The sequence below is a fragment of the Sus scrofa genome, chromosome 11 (genome assembly GCF_000003025.6).
Source record: "Sus scrofa isolate TJ Tabasco breed Duroc chromosome 11, Sscrofa11.1, whole genome shotgun sequence".
Lineage (NCBI taxonomy): Eukaryota > Metazoa > Chordata > Mammalia > Artiodactyla > Suidae > Sus > Sus scrofa.
In genome coordinates, this window is record NC_010453.5 from 68,544,178 (window position 1) to 68,563,788 (window position 19,611).

The 19,611-nt window shown below is 45.2% G+C and overlaps 1 protein-coding gene across 8 annotated transcripts in view; it reads left to right on the forward strand.

The window, feature by feature from the left end:
* Positions 1-19,611, forward strand: part of CLYBL (citrate lyase beta like) — a 260,495-nt gene that overhangs the window by 36,350 nt on the left and 204,534 nt on the right. The window lies entirely within an intron of this gene.

Here is a 19,611-nt window from a genome sequence, read left to right on the forward strand (position 1 = left end):
TCTAGTCTGGACACCTTTGAAAAGGAGGATTCTTCTACTGCTATGGAAAGAGATGCTAATATAAAACGCCCATAAATTGGGGGATTTGTTAAATAAACTAAGGTATAGTCAAGTCATAGTAATGATGTAGCTGTTAAAAAGAAGTACTAGAGATGCTGTTGTGGCTGAGCAGTAACAAACCCAACTAGTATCCATGAGAACTTGGGTTCAATCCCTGGCCTTGCTCAGTGGGTTAAGAATCCAGCATTGCCGTGAGCTATGGTGTAGGTCGCAAACACAGCTTGGATCCCATGTGGCTGTGGCTGACAGGTGCAGCTCCTTTTTGACCCCTAACCTGGGATCCTCCATATGCCACAGGTACAGGCCTAAAAAGACCAAAAAAAAGGCAAAAAAGGAAAGAATAAGTAGGAGTTCTCATTGTGGCTCAGCAGGTTAAGAACCTGACATAGTCTCCGTGAGGGTGCAGGTTGACTCCTTGGCCTCCATCAGTGGGTTAAGGGTCTCACATTGCTATAAACTGTGGTTTAGGTCACAGATCTGGTGTGGCTGTGGTGTAGGCCTGCAGGTGCAGTTCCAATTCAACCGCAAGCCTGGAAACTTCCATATGCCCCAGGTGTGGCCTTAAAAAGAAATAATAATAATAATAAAGGTAGTTTCCATGTTCCAAGAATGGTGGAGTAGCTTGATTGCTCTAATCCTCTGTATAACATTTATAATCTTCATAAAGCATTTAAAAAAAAGAACTCATTTTAAGGCACTTAGAGAGCAAGCAAAATGAGGCAGAAACTTGAACAGAATTCCACCCACCCCCCTGTTTTATTTTTATTTTTATTATTATTTTTAAAAATTTTTTTATTTTTCTGTCTTTTTGCCTTTTCTAGGGCCGCACCTGAGGCATACGGAGGTTCCCAGGCTAGGAGCTGTAGCCGCCAGCGTACGCCAGAGCCACAGCAAAGTAGGATCAGAGCTGCATCTGCAACCTACACCACAGCTCATGGCAACGCTGGATCCTTAACCTACTGAGCAAGGCCAGGGATCGAACCCACAACCTCATGGTTCTGAGTTGGATTCGTTAACCACTGTGCCACGATGGGAACTCCCCACCTCCCATTTAAAAAAAAATTCTGGCCAAGTGTGTGTTTTTTTTTTTTTTTGTGTGTGTGTTGTTGTTGTTGTTGCTATTTCTTGGGCCGCTCCCGCGGCATATGGAGGTTCCCAGGCTAGGGGTCCAATCGGAGCTGTAGCCTCCGGCCTACGCCAGAGCCACAGCAACTCGGGATCCGAGCCGAGTCTGCAACCTACACCAGAGCTCACGGCAACGCTGGATCGTTAACCCACTAAGCAAGGGCAGGGACCGAACCTGCAACCTCATGGTTCCTAGTCGGATTCGTTAACCACTGCGCCACGACGGGAACTCCAAGTGTGTTTTTTTTAAATCAAATTAAAAAATTTTTTTTATTAGGGTATAGTTGACTTACAATGCTCTATTAGTTTCAGATGTACAGCAAAGTGAATCTGTTACACATATACTTATATCCAGTCTTTTTTTTTTCCCATGTAGGTTATTACAGATGATTATGTTTCCCTGTGCTATGCAGTAGATCCTTGTTAGTTATCTATTTTATATATAATAGTGTATATGTGTCAATCCCACTCTCCTAATTTATCCCTTCCCTCCGTGGTTTCCTCTTTGGTAACCATAAATCTGATTTTCAAATCTGTGACTTTGTGTTTCTGTTTTATAAGTAAGTTCTTTTGCATCATCTTTTACTAGATTCTACATATAAGCGATATGATATTTGTCTTTCTCTGACTTACTTAGTATGATGATTTCTAGGTCCATACATATTGCTGCAAATGGCATTGTTTTGTTCTTTCTTTTGGCTGAGTAATATAGAATTCCACCCTGAAAGACTACAATGAGTAAGGTTTGCACGTTTGCAGTTTTTACCTACAGGCACTCCCAAATCCACCTAACTTAAGTGGCAAAAAGCCACAGCTGTATTGAGGTATTAGAAGGCAGAGGTGGAGACTGGCAGAGCAGCCAGAAAGTTACAAGGGAAATCCAGAGGGGAGGGAGCTACCAAGTGGTTAAACCCCACAATCTCTGTACAAAAATGGCACAAATCCTGGGCTAGCCCCTAAACTGTATGTAGGGAAGGTCCTAAGGGAACTGGTGAAAAAGCAGCAGCTTGAAGCTGAAAGAACTGAGCAGAGATCTTAGCTACTGCCCACTGTAGGGGAGACAGAGTTTGATGTTTATGTTCAGCCAAGTTACTGTCTGCTAGAATAAAAATCTCTCTGTAGCGAAATGTATAGAATCCAGAGTCTCTCCAGCATATTAACCATAATGCCCAATATCTTTTCAAAAATCACTGTGTATGTTGTACACCTTGAACTAATATAATGTTATATGTCAATTATATCCAATAAACTGGTGGAAATCACTGTATAGATAAAGAAATGGAGGGGAGAGAGGAGGCAATTAATTGAAGCCAAATTCAGAATCACCCAGGAGTTTGCATATGGCCCAGCGGAAATCCAACTAGCAACCATGAGGTTGCCGGTTCGATCCCTGGCCTCACTGAGTGGGTTGAGCATCTGGTATTGCCGTGAGCTGTGGTGTAGGTCACAGATGTGACTCAGATCCTGCGTTGCTGTGGCTGTGTGTAGGCTGGCACATACAGCTCCAATTGGACCCCTGGCCTGGGAACCTCCATATGCCGAGGGTGTGACCCTAAGAAAGAAAAATCACCCAGATGTTGCAATTAACAGACAATGTCTTTAAAGCATCTCTCTGGAGTATGTTCAGGGACTTAATGGAAAAGATATGCACAGTGAATGAACAGATAAAGAGACTGGAGTATGGACAAGGAGACTAAAATTTTGCCTTTTTTTTTTTGTCTTTTTGCTATTTCTTGGGCCGCTCCCGAAGCATATGGAGGTTCCCAGACTAGGGGTCCAATCGGAGCTGTAGCCACCGGCCTACGCCAGAGCCACAGCAACGCGGGATCCGAGCCGCGTCTGCAACCTACACCACAGCTCACAGCAACGCCGGATCGTCAACCCACTGAGCAAGGACAGGGACCGAACCCGCAACCTCATGGTTCCTAGTCGGATTCGTTAACCACTGTGCCATGACGAGAACTCCTAAAATTTTGTTTTGAGTGTTTTATGATGTATGTGAATCACTTTAAAAATAATTTTAAAGTGTCACAAAATAGCTGGGAAAAACAGAGATACTTAGTATGAGGTGGGAAAATAATATTTGTCTCTGCCTTTTAAGGCGTTTGACAGAAATGAAGAAAATTTAGACTAGGAGTCAGGATTCTGTGTTTCTTTCTTACTGTGTTTCAATAGGACAGTCATTTGACTAAGTCTGTGATGGGGTTGTCTGCCTTCTGACATTTTGTTTCCCTTTCTGGAATCCTCTTCATCCCTAGACTTTCCTTCTCGCTCAGGGGACAACTCCAGGGAAGCACTCCTTGCTCTGGAATCCTCTCCTTCACATTGCCATCCCCACAGGCGGTCTGGCTCCATGCCCACAGGTGTGACTGGCTGGTCTAAGGGCCCCATGGCTGTTCTGCTCCTGGGCTTTGCATCTCAGGTGATGATGCTGTCCCCCAAGTCAGAAGCCTGGGAGTCCTCCTTGCCTCCCCTTTTCAACCCCACATACATGCAGTACCAGGCTCTGCTGGTGACCTAAATACTACTCAGATTTGTCTCCTCTCTCTGTCATTAACTTCCATAATCTGCGCTGCCTCCCCACGGCCGAGCGGGCGCTTGCCCATCGCTTCCAGGATGAAGTCTGTGTTCCTTAGCTCCAGGCCTCCTAGTCCAGCCTTAGCGCCCACATTTTAGGCTCTAGTGAGACCGTTTCAGCTTCCTTTCCACACTTGCACTTTCTCCTGTTATTCCTCATTTTTGTATTCCCTCTTGTCTTCACACAGAAAATTCTTCTTACCTCAGAGATACCTTGTCCTAGAAGCCTTCCTTATTCCCTGCCAAGCTGGAGCATGCAGTCCTGTCTGCTCCCATAACTCTTTTTAATGCTTCTGTCCTACCCTTGGAGAGGTTGTACAGGTTGGTGGGATAATGACAGGCTTTGGAGTTGGACAAATTTGGCTTCAGTTCTAGTTCATCTACTGGCTGTATGAACTCAGTACTTTAATAACCCCCAGCCTCAGTTTCCTCGTATGTATGATGGCAATACTGCTGTTAATTTTGCTGAAACAGAAGGTCTAAAGATATGTAAAGTGCTTAGCATGGTACCTGTTACAGTTAGGATATTCCTCTCCTAACACTTGGGATTTCGTATTGAATCTACCTGGTTAAATGTCTTTCTCTTTTATACATTCCTTGAGACCAAGCAGTGTGGTTGAATTGAACTCTTACCGATAAATTTGAATTTTGAGAGTAGGCTTGCTAAGTTAAAGGACCGTTTATTATTAACTCTAATAATGAGATTTCATGTAATGTGAAATTTGGAGCTTTATGCATGTTTTTAGTAGAAACTACTCAACTTATATTTTTGAAAAAACAATTTAATCTCCCCAAGCAAAACACTAACCCCAGCTTTGACAAATGTTTTATCGTAGATATATCCTAGTTCATTCTCCATTACTTACCCTTGCTACAGTCATTAAATGTCTGGCTATATAGGATTATTAAATTTTATCAAGGTCTTCAACTCCTGTTAAGAAAATATTGATTGGTTGGAAGTTCCCATGTAGTGCAGCGGGTTAAAGATCTAGTGTTGCCATAGCGGTGACACAGGTTGCAACTGTGGTGCAGTTTCAGTCCCTGGCGCGGGAACTTCCACATGCCGTGGGCAAGGCCAAAAAAAAGAGATGAATTGAGTGGTCTAAAGATCACCCATTATTAGCTTGTGATGCTTCAAAACATAGGCAGGACCTGCTGGATCTGGCTGAGTTTCAGCTGATGTAGACTCAGCAAATGTCTGGGCCGCAAAGGGCCGCAAAAGCATTCTGAACACAGTGTGCCTGAACACAGAATGCCTGGCCTGCGTGGGCTGCCCCCATGGGCCTGAGCACCCTGCTGTCTGCACCCATTCCTCTCAGTAGAGATGTTTGGGCATTGCTGCCTCCCCACACACTTGAGAAAGATGTCTAATGCTAAGGGGCAGAGTCTAACAGAGGACATTAATGGTCGTTAACCTTGTGTACAGCGTGCCTTGGATCTTATTTTCTTGGCTAGGGTATGGATAAAAGGATAGTTCCGCTGGCGAGTAAGAAGAATGAATGGTTTCGCATTCTCTCCATGTCCTAGCCCACTCCATTACGGTCACAGTGGCAATATGGAGCATTAAGCCTCTAAAAGTGCAGAAATTACTCTGCTTTACTAGTACAGTGCTGCGTAAATATTGGTAACCATAACAATAAATGCTTGGCCAAACCCAGTTCTAGAACATCATTTAGCATCATTCTTAAAGGAGTGCCCCAGTGGTTTAGCAGTTGTTGAAATGCATTTCTGTGTAACAAATGAAAGACAAAACAAGATCAAAATAAAACATAAAACCTACTCTTTTAGCCTAGACAAAGTGACTATGATTTTATTGTTTTATTATTTTTTTAAAGCGACTATAATTTTAGAACTGCAGATTGCTGTACAGGGTTTGAGTGCATGAATTGAGTATATTTATAGAATTGGCTCATTGGACAAAATATTTAAAAATGAAATTATCTGGAAAGTTCCAGGGATGTGATTGATGTATATGTAGTTGAAAACTTCTATTTTCTATGTATTGTAGTGTTTAATTAAACAGAATGATGTGATTTTGATCTGGCATTTGATACTGTAAATGTAAGTTTGAGGGAGTTCCCCTTGTGGCTCAGTGGTACCGAACCCAACTAGTACATCCATGAGGACTCGGGTTCGATCCTTGGCCTCACTCAGGGAATTAAAGGATCTGGCGTTGCCGTGAACTGTGGTGTAGGTTGCAGATTTGGCTCAGATCCAGCGTTGCTGTGGCTGCAACATAGTCCAGCGGCTACATGTCAGACTCAACCCCTAGCCTGGGAGCTTCCATATGCTGCAGATGCAGCCCTAAAAAGATTTAGGAAAAAAAAAAGTAAATTTCGAATTTGTTGGTTTATTTTTGGTGTTCTTTTAATCATGAAAATTAATGCTTAAAGCACCTATCAACTTAAAACAATTTTTTTTTTTTCAAACAGGCAATTGACTAGACTGGACAATTGTATGCTAAAGTAATTAATATCTTTGATCATCTCTTTATGGGTTTTACCAGTCATTCAGCTTGGAGCCAAATATATTTCATTATGGTTTTTGTATGTGAATTGACATAAAATATCACCTTTAATGTTTTACTAGCTTCACCACGTTAGGCTGAAGGTTTTTTGTTTTTTGTTTTTTTTTTTTTACTATATCAAAAACTTTTGTGATTTATTTAAATCCGTATCTGCTTGCTTTTGAATTATTGCTAAGGCTAGTGGGAAATATTTTAAATGTAAAAGTGTGGGGTTTTTTTCCCACAGTGTTCTTTTGAGTCGTTGATAGATGTGAAAAACATTTAGCAGGTTTCCTTCCTTTCCACCCTTTATTAAGCTGTGCTTCGGAAGAAATATTCCTAGCAGACATGCTGCAATATGTCAGAAACACTGCCGTATTACAGATGCAACATCATCTAAAAGGAAAAATTGAGTGTGGGTTTGAAGTTGACAAGTGATGAAAGTAGCCCTGAAGTTGTCAATTAGGACGTGAATGCCTGGAACCAATAACTTAATGGGCGGTGCCCCCTGCTATTTTGTCTTCGGGACTGTAGGATCGCTCCTGCTCTGGGGTAGGCATGCCTGCAGCCAGACCTGGGCATGTAGACATAAACACACATGTACGTGTAGGAGTATGTGGTGGGTGATGCAGATCCAGACTACTCCTGCTAATCTGTTTCCTAAAAATGTTCCTTTTATGGGAGACCTAACAAAAAGAATAAGTGGCTAGTTTTATTCGTATCACATTTATCATCTTTCTAACAGGATTTTCATGGATTGGCTTTATAAGCCATATTGCCAAACAACAAATACGTAATTTTTTTCCATGGAGTTTTTTGGGAAAATTCTTGCCTTCCATCCTGCTGGGAGTTTTTTCTCAGATCACCAGTGTAAGCCAGTCACCATACATTGTTTTCAGTTGATACAACCCCAGTTGACATGATATACTTTTTTGCTGATTTTAAAATATGAGTAATCAGCCGTTTATAACCTATAGGTTAAAAGGAGCTGTTAATGGATAAAGGTGGGAACCCAAATGAACTAAAGCTCTTTAGATTGTGGTATTGACACTCTGTGCATCTTTCCATTATTTATTATAACTGCTCCAGGAGTTCCCGTCGTGGCGCAGTGGTTAACGAATCCGACTAGAAACCATGAGGTTGCGGGTTCGGTCCCTGCCCTTGCTCAGTGGGTTGAAGATCCGGCATTGCCGTGAGCTGTGGTGTAGGTTGCAGACGCGGCTCGGATCCCACGTTGCTATGGCTCTGGCGTAGGCCGGAGACTACAGCTCCGATTGGACCCCTAGCCTGGGAACCTCCATATGCCACGGGAGCAGCCCAAGAAATAGCAAAAAAACAAAACAAAAAAAAAAACAAAAACAAAAAAACAAAACTGCTCCAAATCACTTCATTTATTTACAAAGTCCTACAGCAGAAGAGAACACAGAAGTAAAAAGTACAAGGTGAATTCAGTGGAGTCAGGTGTTTCTGGGACTGGTGCACTTCCTTTTTTGAATTAATTAAGTCAAATTAAACCTTTTAAAATTAAATTTCTTAGTAATGCTCTCCAATCTTTTGAATGGAATTTTGAAATAAAATGTGAGAGAATGCAGCAAATGCATACCTGTGATGATGAGAACCCATAGGACTTGTCTCAAGGAGGACCGCCTCCCAAGGAACACCTATAAGGGTCCCAGGTTCTCAGACACAGTGCAAGATGGTCCTGAGAGATTGTTAAGAATCCTCAGGTTTGGCTGGAAAACCTACACTTGTTGGGAAGGGGTGGGGGCCTCAGCCCTGGACACTAACCCTTCAGGACCAGAGCTCTGGCTAAGGTGCACCTCCTGTGAAGATAGCCGTGGTCACTGGGACTATACAGTCACTGTCAGCCTGACCAGCGTGGGACAGCTGGCAGTGGTCATTGGGAAGTGGCTTGAATTCACCGACGGGGTGAAAACCAGGGGACTGGCTCCTTTCGAATCTGCTAAGAGCAGGTGCTCTCTGGGCATGGCCTTCTTGAGGCTCAGGGCGTTCCTCTCAGGTACTTATTTGGTCCTGGCATCACCAGTCCTTCCTTCACCCAGAATCTTTTGGCTTTTCTCTGGAGAGAAAATGCAGCAGGGCTCTATCCCAGGGCTTGAGGGCCTGGAGCACTGTGCTGCTCTCCACTTCCTGAGGCAGCTCCTGGTGGATGGTAATGACTAGTTCCCTTTACCAGCCACAGTTTGTGCCTTGCTCTGGTGGCAAAAAGCCCAAGTGTTGATTAAGTGGTATCCAAGTATTCTGCATAACCAGGGGTTTTTGGTTTGGTTTTGTTTTTTAAGCTTATCTATCTGCAGGGTTTACCTCTGCAGTATTGCAGTCTCTGTCTTTGTTACCCGGTATCTATAGTTATCTGTATCCTCAGGTTTTCTGCTAACACCCACGGCTTCAACAGGGGAGAAAAGGAGGTGAGAGTTGCTTGAACAGGTGGGAGCCTGAACCAAGCACACATGCATTTCTGACGCATTTTCAGGAAGTTGTCTGATTTTCATCTTTTTGCTCATAATCACATCAAGATTTAGCCATGCAGTAAAAGTTGTGGGAAGGCACATCAGCAGCCACCACTTGTTACACTTTTGCTCCTCAGTTTGGGTTCCTGAGGTCAGGGATGCGTTGTTTTAGACCAAGGTCCCAACCATAGTGACCCAGTATATTTAATGGATCATGATGAGCGTTTGAAAAAAATGAACTAGAATAGGGAGTTCCCGTCGTGGCGCAGTGGTTAACGAACCCGACTAGGAACCATGAGGTTGCGGGTTCGGTCCCTGCCCTTGCTCAGTGGGTTGAAGATCCGGCGTTGCCGTGAGCTGTGGTGTAGGTTGCAGACGCGGCTCGGATCCAGCGTTGCTGTGGCTCTGGCGTAGGCCGGAGGCTACAGCTCCGATTCAACCCCTAGCCTGGGAACCTCCATATGCCTCGAGAGCGGCCCAAGAAAATGGCAAAAAGACAAAAAAAAAAAAAAAAAAAAAAGAACTAGAATAAAATAGAAACTGTTCTAGTCAGAGCACATCACAGATTTTCATTTGATGAAACTTTTTTTTTTTTATGGGGGATGTGTGTGTGCTTATGGGCTCCCTGTATAAAATATTTTTTCCTATGGGTTGCAGTAAAATTTTTTTGAAAAATGCTGCCTTGGGAGTTCCCATCGTGGCGCAGTGGTTAACGAATCCGACTAGGAACCATGAGGTTGCGGGTTCAGTCCCTGCCCTTGCTCAGTGGGTTAACGATCCGGCGTTGCCGTGAGCTGTGGTATAGGTTGCAGACGCGGCTTGGATCTGGCATTGCTGTGGCTTGGTGTAGGCCAGAGGCTACAGCTCCAAATTGACCCCTAGCCTGGGAACCTCCATATGCCGTGGCAGCGGCCCAAGAAATAGCAAAAAGACAAAAAAAAAAAAAAAAAAAAAAAAAAAAATGCTGCCTTAGGGGAAGTTCTGATCCAGGGAGATGGCGTTGTTTAGGGTATGTGAGGCATTCGTAGGCTGTGAGCCATGTCCTGGGCAGCTGAGGGCTTCCCTGGTTTAAATTTCATGTTCTCGTCCGTTGAACACACTGTTGCAAGGAGTGGTTGGGTGTAGTTAAACCAGCACTCTGGGTCGCTGTGGGGTTAGAGGGCTTTGGTGAGCTCTCCTTTCCTTTGTAATCTTTTCCATTGGGAAAGATTTATTTTCAGTTCCAAAGAAGAAACTTCTCAGTGAATTTTTTTTTTTTTTTTTTTTTTTTTTTTTTTTTTTTTTTGTCTTTTGAGGGCCACACTCGAGGCATATGGAGGTTCCCAGGCTAGGGGTCAAATTGGAATTGGAGCTACAGCTACTGGCCTACACCACAGCTCACAGCAATGCTGGATCCTTAACCCACTGAGCAAGGCCAGGGATCAAACCTGCATCCTCATGGATGCTAGTCAGATTCGTTTCCACTGAGCCATGATGGGAACTCCCTCCGTGAGTTTTTTCTAAGGATGTGGTGAATTTTTTTGAGCATTTAATCATAAATTAGGCTGTGCTTTTATACACTTTCTGCTTTATTCACTGGTAAAATCTGTTTGTTCCGTAAGTGGTGTGTCGCACTTCCTTACCACTTTCTCATTCCTGATGAGGAGTGGGGTGTTACAGGAACTCAGGGGGTTTGGGGTGCAGGGCCTTGCTTTCCGACAGCCCGAGAGGAAGGCTGGCAAGTCCCAAGGTCAGAATGTCTGTGTGTCTGCGCCCCCTAACGAGTCTGGGTAGAAGGGCATCTTCGTACTTGAGGGATTTACAGTCCACTCCATCACGTTCCTTTCGCTGGTGAAGCTCAGGGGCCTTACATTGTCTTAGTATAAGGCGCACTTCACAAGGACACGCTCACACAGGACTCACCCCCTTTTCTTTCTGTAGCATTTATTGAGCACCCTCTCCATGCGAGGCACTCTGCTGGGCCCTAGGCTCTGGCAGTGAGCAAGGCAGGCACGAGCCTGCATTTGGGCCATCTCACTCACACTCTGGCCCTTTGTCCTCTGGGCTGGGTGGAGGCTGAGCTGTGCAGTAGATTTAAGCTTACAAAGTGACAGCTGGACCTGAGGACCGCTCTGGTCTTGCCTAAGAGGAGCCAGGTGGCTGCACGTGAAAGGTTTGTAAGAGAGAAGGAGTTCCCTTGAGAAATGTTACAGACTCTTTAAAAAACAAAAACTTTAGATTTTTAGGGCCCCACCTCAGCAAAACAATAGTTGGGGCCCAGGCTTGTTCATAGACCCAGTCAGAGAGGACATCATGCATCATATCAAGATTTATTGCTCTGGTCTCCGAAAAACCTTCTTAGAGAAGCAAACCCCCTTCTCTAGCCTCCTAATCCCATAGTATCTAAACCCTTGAGAAATCTGTCCACGCCACACTGCCACCCCCAAGCACAAATCCATACTAGGAAGAACTTATTTCACTGCCCATTTTTTCTGAGGTTTATAAAAACAAAATGTGTGAAGGGAATGTATGTTGATTCTCTTGGGACTAATTAAACAAACAGATCCAAGGAAAGAAAGCAGAGAAGATTTAGGATAGTTAAGATATGAAAATGTAATTTTCGGGAAAACAGCTGTCAGTTTTTCCACTCGAGTGTTTTTCCGAAGGGCAGAGGGCGAGAAGCATCTCACGTCCTCTCAAAGCTGAGACACATTTCAACATGGAGATATTTGAAGCAAATTTGGTGCCCAAGACAGGTGCCAGATTTTAATTACAGTTGGCATTTCTGAGCATGCTTTTGGCAGAGGTGGCCATCTTGTTGGAAAAGCCATAGATTTTGACATTAGCAGTATGGGTGCCCAGTTGAAAATGATTGAAAATAATTTCCCTCCTATTTTCATCATGTTCATTGTGAGCAAAAACTTTGGTGGTTAGTATTTAAACAAGCTATTATCTGTTCAGAGAAAATAGTTGTTCATTGGAATTGTCTTGGTGGGTTGGTATGTTAGCGTTGCGGGGGGGGGGGAGTAATTTCTATCTTACAGCCTTTGAAAAACCCCAGTTAAAACAATAAAATAGGATGTTTCATTACAAGAAATGAAGTTGGCATACACCAGGTTTTCCATTAAGTTCCAGGTCACAGGCAAATAAAGAAAGTATGTTAGAGGGAAAAAATCCTTTTTAAAAATAATTAGGGAGCTGTCTGTTTTGTTCACCAGATGGAAAATCCACAGTTGTGGGTGGTCTCTGTTGGAGAGGGCATCTCACAATTGGCAGGACCATGCCTTTAACTTTTCAAGTCCTAGGACAAAAATCTGAATGCCTTTGACTGTGCAGAAGACTCCAAATATGTATTAGCCTTCTGGACTCTGCTTCCTGAATTTTATCAGTTTTCTAAAAGAGTATGTAGGTAAAATGATTATGGAATGCCAAAATAAGTAGTCCATTGTTCTTTGAATTCTGAGCAGTATTCTGTCAGCCCTTGTTTTCTGTGACTTCTCTCACTGGCAATACATTACGACGATAATCTGATTAGTGGAACTGCCCGTGTTACTATTTAGAAGCGCCTCTTTAATACATGCATGTATTCCCAAGCAGATAGGATGGCCAAGTGTGCCTCGGGCTTAAGAAATCGTCCTAGGGTAGTTATTTATTGAAGAACGATGTTGTACTGTCATCAGTGTTTAGTCTTTTATAAGCTTGCTTTGATATCTGATAAAATTAATTCAGTGAAAAGATACGCTTTTCTTGCAACTTTCTTTCATGGATAATAGAAAGTTTACTTCACAAATAGTTTTTTAAAAACTTGTCTTTTTTTTTTTACATGCATCAAATTATTTTTTTCCAGTCCAGTCTTATATGGCTTTGTATCTGCAAATCAGATTTTGAAATGAATCTGTTTTATGTTTGAACATAAGGATGTATATATGTTTAAGTAATATTTCATTCAAAAATGTAACCCCTCCCAAATTAAAGAAAAAAACTGTTAATGATCACAGGAGAGTTAAATTAATAAGATCATTTCGGATGCCTAAATGCATAAACTTTCAAATCAAGTGAAAAAAAGCCCTGGAACGTAAATCGTTTTTCTCGGACAGCAAATGTTTGGCTTTGGATGTACCATGATATTCTGCCTGTGTGTAGTAAAAATGGCAATGATTTATTAGTTCCATATCCCCCCAGCACAGATGCTGCACAGTCTGTCCCTTTTCTGGGCACTAAACAGTGGGTTTTTAAAAACATAATTTCACTCAAGTTTTCCGCTTGCGTTCTCTGTTGTACTATTAATAGCAACCCTTTGTTGTCCGTGCCAGCTCACTTCTAGCATAAGACAATGATGTGCAAGAACCGGTTTTAGCCAAAATACTTGTAATTGGCACCCATTTTTCATATGATAGTCCAGGTGCAGTTCTGTGAAGAATATAAACACCCTTAAAAATTGTGTCAAAAAAGCTAAACAAATGTAACAATTAAGTAGACGTCAGTGAGATGTCCCTTTACAATGTCATGGTTTCTTTGGCAAATCTTACGTATTTGCTGTTGAAGGAGATGAAAGGTGGGTGGAATTTGAAACAGTGAAGAAGGACTTATGTGTTGAATGTTGTGAGTCCGCATATAAAATTTTTTTTCAAGAGGGGAAGTAATAGAGAACAGTGTTAGAAACATCCGGTGTTCGTCCACTTTTGCCACTTCTGACTGCCTGGGAGACAGAACCGTATCGCTAAATTCTCATTTGGGGCTAAAGCTGAACCTTGGTTTGGCCGGAGGTAAATGCGCTCTCTGAGGAGTCAGGTTAGCGGGGAGGTCTCTGTGTTACCCTGGGCGTTGCACCACTCAAGGCTCTGAAGCCACATTTCCATGTTTTGTGGCTGAAGTCTTTGGATTTATCCTTGACTCTGTCCAACCCTTTTGATTGCTCATGTCTCTGCCATGGCTGCCGCCATCCCCCTGCTTGATGCTGTCCTGGCCCATTGCTGTCTCCCCTTGCGGGTCCCTCCTTCCTCTCGGCCATCTTCCAGAAGGAGCTTTCTGAATACAAAGCTCGTTGCTCTACTCAAGTTTCAATAGCTGTCAGCACTGAAGAAGGAATTCCTTACATGGCCATACCATGTCCTTTACAGCCCGATTCCACATCACCTTTCCAGAATTCTCTCCTTCCCACCTCTCGTACCCGATCCTCTAGTCACATTAAAACTCTTACTGTAACAAGACACCCCTGCTCTTTGTCCGCCTCCTTGCATTGCTTCATGCTCTTCCTTCTCCCCATTTTCCGCCTGGTGAGGTCCTGCTGGTGAAATATCACCTTACTCTTTCGAAGACTTACCAATCACTCACACCCACCCTGGCTAACAGACACCCTTCCTCTGCCTCCAGAGCCATCACACATGGCTTTGCTCATGTGTGTGATTGTTGTTCCTTGCTCCCTATCTGGTCCCCCATATCACATTCGACCTCCTGGAGGGTAGAGATGGGCTTGTATCTGCTTTCAAACAGCTACTTACTTTGATGCCGAGCGCATGACAAGAATTGAATACATTTTTGTTTTTGAATGAAATGGAATTCTGGGTTGTGACTTTCTATAAGTTAAGATTCTTGGATAAGCAAGATATTGAATCTGGGTCTTTTAGGCAACAACAAAAACATTCTTAAGCAACAGATATGAATCCAGCTTTTTTAGGCAAAAGAGTGTGGGGTTTTTTTTCCCCCTTTTGCATTTATCCGTCTATTTATTTTTTATTATAGTTGACTTACAATGTTCTGTCAACTTCTGCTGTACAGCAAGGTGTCCCAGTCATAAAAGAGGGGATTATTGGCAGGATCTGGGAACTCACAGAATGGGTAGGGGGCAGCTATCGGCATCAGCACCGCTCCCCCGTCTTGTCCCAGCTCAGCCCCAGGATGGATGTGCTGCCAGCACAACACGCAGACTCCAAGAAGGGAGTGTCTGGTTGGTCTGACTGTGTCCGCCACTTGACTCAGGAGCGCTGGGTGCCTGGATGGTAATTCCAGCAGACTGTGAGCTGCGGGCCGGATGAGGCAGGTTCTCGAGAGGTAGCGTGGATCTTGAGGCCGTCAGTGACTGGGAGGCAGATGGGGCTGCCTCTCCTGTTTCTAGCATTTGAGCGCCCAGACTGGCCTGTCTGGGGTGACCTGCTAGGGATTCTGAGCAAGGCTTTCTACCAAAAAAGAGGGAAGTTCTGTTAAAATGCATATACCCATGGGAACGCAGCCCCTGCTTGTCAGCGTCAGCGTCCATCTGCTAAAGTGGAGACTGTGGGTGAGGGGGAAAGGGCAGGGTGGGCGCCCGCAGTACCCCTCACACCACCCAGTGTCCCCAGGGGGTCGTGTCCTCTTTCACCCCCACACTGGTGGGCGAAGCTTCTCAGAGGCCTCTGTGTGGGAACAGTCAGGTTCTTGCCTGGGCCTTGGAGGCAGAGATAGATGCTCCTGAAGCTTATTTCTCCTTGTAAATCAATCAACTGAAACAATGGATACGGCTCTACCAAGTGGGAAGGACTGTGCCGGCCACCCGGGGCGGCGGAGAGAAGGGTGGGAGGAGTTGCAGTCACGAGCTGGGGGAGACACAACCTGAAAGATGACGAACAGGTGGCGACAGAATACCGTTTCCAGGCTGAGTAGGCTTTGAATGAGGTGGGAGGGGGTTCCTGTGAGCACAGTCAGGGTCACAGGGAGGTGTGCCTGGTGCTGGGACAGCCAAGCCGACCGAAGGCAGAGGTGTGCCTACGGCAGTGGTGGGAAGTGAGATGGAAAGTCACTTTGGGGTCAAGTTTGGAGAGCCTGCACCCAAGGCTAAGGATTTTCGCTCTTGCTTCGTAGGCAACTAGGAGCACCTGTAGGTGGTTCAGAATGCGAGTATTGTGATGGATGTGCTGTTTCAAAAGAACAGGATGAAGTAGCAGGACACTAAGGGGTCCCTGACACGAAGCTGATAATCTAGGGACAAAAATGGATGGAAGAAATAAAATCATCTATGGGAAGGAGCACCTAGGAGGCTTAGAATATGGACCTAGAGTTACTGGTAACTCCTGAGCAAGTGGCTGTGCCTCTGTTTACTCACCAGTATCGTCATGATCAAGTGAAATGATGATGTGTCATTTTTAAATATCTCCTCCTCAACACCTACATCCATTTGAAAACTTTAATACACTACATGTGAAGCTGCTATGATTATTTTCTCCTTGGCTTTCCATTTGTTTTCCTGTCTTATTTATTGTTTTGTTTTTTTTCTTTTCTCTCCTTTTCCTGGCTAGTTTTTGTTAACTTCTTTTACTTTGGATTCTCATACTAGTCCAGTGTGTGGGGGGGTCAACAGTGGTTTACTTGTTGTTTGGTTTACTTGTTTGTTTACTTTGGTCTACTGGTTTCATCTCGAAATTACATTGATTCGAGTGATAATATGCTAGGCACAGTGGGCTAGCTGCCCATTTCATTCACACACATCCAGTAACTGACATATGTCAGGATATAGGTTTGGGTGTTGTGATCAAAAAGGCCCCCAAATACTGAGCGTTTATCAAAGATAACTTCTCATGTGGCGGCTCAGTGAGGACCCAGGTTCCTTTTACCTGTGACTCTTGCATCCGCAGCCCACAGCGTACATCTCACCGGAGAAGACTGCTCACACCTGGCCTTGGGAGATGGGAGGATGCGCTCCTTCCCTTTATGGGACTCCATACTTCTCACTCTGACCCCATCTCACCAACTAGAGCATTGTCCCGTGAGTATACGTGGACAGGAGAGACCCGGAAATGCCATCATTAGCTGGGCAGACAGTACCAGTAGCAGCCTTTGCACCCCAGACCCAATGGGTAGCTGGAGGGTGGGGTGGGGTTGGGAAGTGAGGCATGGAGCTTGGATGTGCCCGATGGTGTATCCATACACCTTCAGGACTGAGCCGGGAGCGAGAAGAGGAGAGGCTGGCTGCGCTCTGTACCCTCACCCCAAACCTCACATGTGGCAGGGTGGGCCTGTCCAACCTAAATCTTCTGGTCCAGACTCTTCTTTTTCCCCACTTACTTTATGCTGCTTCCATGTCGCCATAGTCTTATTTATTTATTTTGCTTTTCTAGGGCCGTACTCATGGTATATGGAGGTTTCCAGGCCAGGAGTCAAATTGGAACTGTGGCTGCCGGCCTGCACCAAAGCTCACAGCAACGCTGGATCCTTAACCCACTGAATGAGGCCAGGAATAGAATCCGGAACCTCATGGTTCCTAGTGGGATTCATTTCTGCTGCACCACAATGGGAACTCCCATGTCACCATAGCCTTGGTCAAGGTGTCCAAAGCCATCAGAGCAATGGGTACAAGGTGGAGAGAGCACAGAGCCTTTAGCCTCAAAGCCAGTGGTGAACCACAGGTTTTAAATGAGTGGAATTTTTTTTTTTTTTTTTTTGATCTTTTTGCCATTTCTTGGGCCGCTCCTGCGGCATATGGAGGTTCCCAGGCTAGGGGTCTAATCGGAGCTGTAGCTGCCGGCCTATACCACGGCTACAGCAACACGGGATCCGAGCCATGTCTGCGACCTACACCACAGATCATGGCAATGCTGGATCATTAATCCACTGAGCAAGGGCAGGGATCGAACCCACAACCTCAGGGTTCCTAGTCAGATTCGTTAACCACTGCGCCACGACGGGAACTCCATTAAATAAGTAGAATTTTAACAAAAGTAAAATGTCTAGGGTCCTCACTGCCAGTGCCCAGTAGGCAAAGCTGGAATGCAGGAGCTGGTCTTATAATAATAATGAAAAATAACAGGAATAATAGAAATTCTATAGGCTCGAGCCCAGTAGCTAATAGTTCAGCACGCTGCCGCCTGTATTCCAGATCTGTACTTGGTGCTTTGCCTACTTTTATGCCTCAGTACAGTCCTGTAAGGCTGGCCCTGTCTTCAGCTCCATTTTACAGATTAGGAAACATGTTCACTGAGTTTAAGGAACTTGGCCAAGGGAGTTCCTGTCGTGGCGCAGTGGTTAACGAATCCGACTAGGAACCGTGAGGTTGCGGGTTCGGTCCCTGCCCTTGCTCAGGGTGGGTTAACGATCCGGCGTTGCCGTGAGCTGTGGTGTAGGTTGCAGACGCGGCTCGGATCCCGTGTTGCTGTGGCTCTGGCGTAGGCCGGTGGCTACAGCTCCGATTCGACCCCTAGCCTGGGAACCTCCATATGCCGCGGGAGCGGCCCAAGAAATAGCAAAAAGACAAAAAAAAGAAACTTGGCCAAGGTTACTGACAGAACAGGTAGAGAAGCTAGATCTGTGTGCCCGGGTCTGCCCAGCTTTAGAACCTGTGTTCTTAAGCATTCAGCTGTGCTCAGCTGGCCTGTTTAGCGTGGGCCAGGGGCACGTGGGCAATGCCCCGAGTCCTTATGGTACAGCTCCCATGGCGAGGCACACTGCCGTCACAGAGAGCATCTCCTTTAAGTCTGATGCCAGCCCTGCAGGACAGGCATTGTGACTGGATGAGCCTGAGACCCAGAGGTTAAGTGTCTTGCTAGGATCACACAGATGCTTGACAGAACCAGATTCTGGCCTAGACCCACCCTTTCTGTGTAATGGTCAGTCTGTCTCAAGAACTCACCGCCCCGCCAGGTCTAAGTAGATCTTAAACATTCTTTTTCTTTCTTTTTTTTTTTTTTGTCTTTTTAGGGCCGCACCCTCAGCCTGTGGAAGTTCCCAGGCTAGGGGTCAAATCTGAGCTGCAACTGCTGGCCTACGCTGCAGCCATAGCAATGCGGGATCCAAGCCTTGTCTGCGACCTACACCGCAGCTCACGGCAACACCAGATCCTTTAACCTACTGAGGCCAAGGATCAAACCCACGTCCTCATGGATACTAGTTGGGTTCATTCCCACTGAGCCACAAGGAGAACTCCTCTTAAATGTTCTTATGACACATACAAAAATAGTAATCATGTGAGGCGATGGCTGTGTCAACTGATCTTACTGTGGTAATCATTCCAGCATCTATTGTAGATCCAGTCGTGACATTGTACACCTTAAATGTACATGGTACCACATGTCGGTTATGTCTCAGAAAAGCTGGGAGGGAAAGAACCCGTGGAAGCACCGCGAGGGCCGCAGTGTTGCATCTTGTTACTGTCAGGATTGCATGTGTTCCTTTGGAATCTCTATGTGAGACTCACTGAAAGAAGCCAGGACAGCGGCCCCTAGTGCCTGGGCCGGGAGAGTCGGCTCTGGGCATCTCCCCTCCTCCTGGGCCTCCCTGCAGGACGTGGTACTTGGTGGTGGGGGCCACTGCAAGGAAGCGTGCCTCTGCTAGAAGCCACTGTGTTGGTCCCCATAGGATTACTGTCAGCACTGTTTTTTCTTATTATCATTCATAAGACAAGCTTCCTAATTCTAAGTTTGCACATTGGGCCCTGGCTTACTGGCAGTGGTATCCTCTCTCAGCCCAGAAAATGACACTTGGCAGAGGTCGGAGGGGTTGTCCCCTGCAGATCTTAAAGTAAGTGTCTGGCCAAGACGACCACTGGCCAACCATCTGGTGCCTGTTGTCAGTTGGTGGCACAGCCCTTTCTGGATGGACGTCAGGCACAGGGGTGACCTAACCAGGCCCAACCCTGCTTAGCTTCCACGATCAGGCACGTTGAGGGTGGTGTGGCCACAGACAGGGATTGTCTCTCATGATCAAAGCGATGCCACCTCCATCCCGTTGGACCTGACTCTGCAAAGCTTGTCCGCACACGATCTCATCGCATTTCTAGCAATTCTCTCTGAGACAGATAGGCAGATAGCACATCCGCATTTAATAGATGGCCAAGTTCATCACTTGCTATTACATGGCTCACCCAAGGTCATATAGCCCGGGAGCACTTCCACACGGCAGCCCTCATTCTGCATATCTGAGAGCCGA